Here is a 3,483-nt window from a genome sequence, read left to right on the forward strand (position 1 = left end):
CAAGAAGCCTTCAGCTCTCTCGAGGCCCTTGCCTTCCCCCGCCAGCCATCCTTCTCACAAAGGCTTCGGGGAAGCCTGGAACCCCCAGCACGCTCCCGGACCTGAGTGCCAGGGGCAGAGGAAAGAGGGTTTGGGGAAGTTTCTCCTTCTCAGGTCAGACTCTCCGAAGTCTGGAAACGCTCAGGGCACAGAGCGAGACAAAGGGGAAGCTGGAGACTTACGGGGACTCACACAGTGGGGTCTGTGCCCTGGCCCTTGCGTCGCTTGTGTTTTTCTTTCTTCTTCTGAGGGAGACAGGAGCAAGGAGACGAAAAGGAAAACAAAAGGCCAGAACTGAGAGGTGCCTTCTGGGGGGCCCAGGAGAGTAGGCAGAACTACTCCCCAGGTCAGGAGCTGGGGGACCAGGGCCGAATCCAGTTAAACTTTCCCAGGGCTGGTCTAGGTGCCTTTGCCTCTCTGTAACCGCCCCCGCCCTGAAAATATTAAAAATTACTTTCTGTGACAGTGTTGGCACCAAGACAGGCATTATTATATATTAAAACGTTTTCTTCCATGTAAAAGTTCATTTTCTCCCCGATTTCTCTCTTCTCGCCTCCTAGTGGTCCCACTTAGTCTTCCTCAGACCCCTGCTGCCTCCTCTTTCTGGCTGTCCCTCATTGACTTTCTGAACTGTGTCAGGCCCCCCACTGCCTACCGCAAGGAACCCCTTCCTTTTGCTGCTGAATGGACACAGCCACTGCAAATACTCCAGAGAAAAGAGCTGCGGGTGTTTTCTGACAATGGCTGCAAAGCTAGCCTTCCTTCCCTCAGCCCATTCAGAGACCTAATTCAAACGTTATTTTGTGACTTTTCTGCCGGCAGCTGGAGCTCCTGGCAGGCTGAAGCCCCTCTGCCTGGCTGATTCGTGGGGCCAGAGGTAAGCAGAGCTCTACCCCTAGGTGGCCAAACCCCTCCCAGTGTCTAGTGTTGCCCAGATGTAACCCTGCATACTCCCGATCCTCTGAACCCCCAGCCAAGAGTGAAGGCTCTTCCTTCCCAGCCTGTCAGGAACAGTTGGTCTTCAGGGTGTTGTTGCGCAGCTTGCTCACAGAGGGGGCCTGAGAGCCAGATTCGCCAGGCGCTTCTCCTGAGCAGAGGACCAGCAGAGAGAGGCTGCATCTGTGCTCAGAGGCAGAGAGTTCCCGTGAACACAGATGTCTGAAGCCAGGTAGATCCCTCCCTGCTCCTCCTGTACAGTTCCCTGACTCACCGCAGCCAAGAGTCTGAGCTGGATGTTCCTGGGACTCAGCATTTTTCCTTTCCTAAGAGCAGGCCCCTTATGAGCCCATGTGCAATTCTGTCTCCAGCTCTGGGTTAGAGAGGAGGATTCAGGCTCTCTGGGCTTCACAGGACGGGATTTTGCTTTTTGGAGTTTTGCTGGCCCAGGAGGAGACTGCATGAGGAGCCTGTTATTTCCAGAGGGGCCTATTCCTGTTGCAGACACCCATGACCTCATTTTTGCCACCAGCAGCAGGTAGCAGATGGTGCAGTCACAGTCACAGTGGGTGCCCCATCAGGAGGGGCTGCACGGCTTCTCTGGCCTCTGGACGGCTTATTACAATTCTGCCCCTTCCCGTGTGAGCCAGGCATTAAGCTCTCCTGGAATGCTCTGGGCATGGGGCCTGGTCCTTCTCTCACTGAGATCCTGTTCTTTTCCATGTCCAGGGTCAGCACCTCCCAGAAGACTTTTTTTTTTTCTATTTGACTCTGTAAATTCAGGGGCATGGAACAGAGGCAGAGGCAGAAGCAGGGAACACACTTCATTTCAGAAGAGAAGGCAGGCCCAGCTGCTCTGCTCTGTCTCCCTCTTCCTTTCCAAGTGGGTGTGAGCATAAAACCTTATAGGAAGACATCCACACAACCCCAAATAAGACCACACAAGTCACTCAGAAAGGGTTACTGTAGACTTTGTCTTTGGAGTAGGAAGTGTTTCACCCCATGCCCCAGTCAAGGAACAAGAAGTCAGCCCAGGGCAGACAGCGGGGGCTGCTTACTATCACAGAAGGCCGGATCCTCCTTACCCCTCCATCCTCTGACATCAAACCAGACCCTGCCCCCATTTCACCCACGAAAGCAAAGGGTGGGCAGGGCAGAGCCAGCCTTTCAATGCCGTTACTGTGTGTTTGTTCTGTTTTCGATCTGAGATATAACAGTAGCTAGGACACAGTGTTCAATTACTGGATCAAGCTGCATCCTCACCAGCATGGGGTTGGTAGCAGGGACCGGCAGGGACCTGATAGGCAGCAGGCAGTGACACCAGGAGGCAGAGGTTTTCATTTCCACTCCTTGCCCTCACTCCCTTAGCCCCTGTGCCCTGTAGCCCATGCTGCTCGGTGCCACCTGCAGCCAAGAAGCCCACTCCAGGGACTCTTTTGCTACAAAGAAGAAGGTGGAAAGGGTGAGGGAAAGGATTGGATACAATTCCATTTGGAAGGAAAATGAGAGGCCAGAGGAGTATCAGGCTGACCTGGCCTTTAAACTATGGAGTTTCAGAGCAAATCCACAGACACACTGTTCTCCTCTCACTGCCGCCATTTTGGCCTCTCATTCCTGGTACAAGGCTGCTCTCTCTGGGCTGTGTCAAGGCCACTGTGGGGATGACTGGACAGAGGCCCCACGGAGGACTTCAGCAGAGCCGTGTCTACATCACCTGGGGGAAGTTCGGAAAACAATCTGCCCTGGGTATTGGCTTCCTTCATTGCTGAGATGCAACACCCAACACCCACAGCTTAAAGAAAGTGGTTCGGTTTGCTTGTGATTTTGATCCATGGTCAGCTGACTCCAAGGCAGGAACGTGATGGTAGCAGGGCGTGGGGAAGAGGTGTTTAGTTCATGGCAGCCGAAACGCAGAGCAGGGGAACAGCACCAGACAGAAATCCCTGAGGGATCAGGGACCAAGTATACTGCACTTAGGACCATACCTCCATGACCCACCGGGAGCGTGTGTCACTAGTATGTTAGGTAGTTTTTTTAATCAAGTGGAGTTGACATATCAAGGTTTACCAGAGACTCAGACTTCTGGCAAATTATTAATAGTGTTCTTTTTTTCATTTTGTTCACTTCTGAAGATGGAGAAAGGAAAGGAGTAGACTAGATAGAAAGGACACAGTTCATCTCCACTGGAGAGAGAGGCCCTGGATCTTAACTCTGGCTGCCATCACGAAGTACCATGGACAGGTGGCTTTGGCAACACAGTTATTTCTCACAGTTTTGCAGACCAGAAAGTCCAAGGCCAAGGTGCTGGCCAGTTTGGTTGTTGCTGAGGGCTCTCTGCTTGGTTTGAAGAGGTGGGGGCAGAAAGAGTGCTGGTCTCTTCTTCCTCTTACAAAGACCTATCTTGACAGCTCCCTCATGGCCTCATCTGAACCCAGCCACCCTCTGAAGGCCAAGAGCTTCACTTTATGGATTTTGTGCAATTCTCATCTGCCCTACAATTACCATTAA

This window comes from Fukomys damarensis, unplaced genomic scaffold (genome assembly GCF_012274545.1).
Source record: "Fukomys damarensis isolate Sample0158 unplaced genomic scaffold, DMR_v1.0_HiC HiC_scaffold_23, whole genome shotgun sequence".
Lineage (NCBI taxonomy): Eukaryota > Metazoa > Chordata > Mammalia > Rodentia > Bathyergidae > Fukomys > Fukomys damarensis.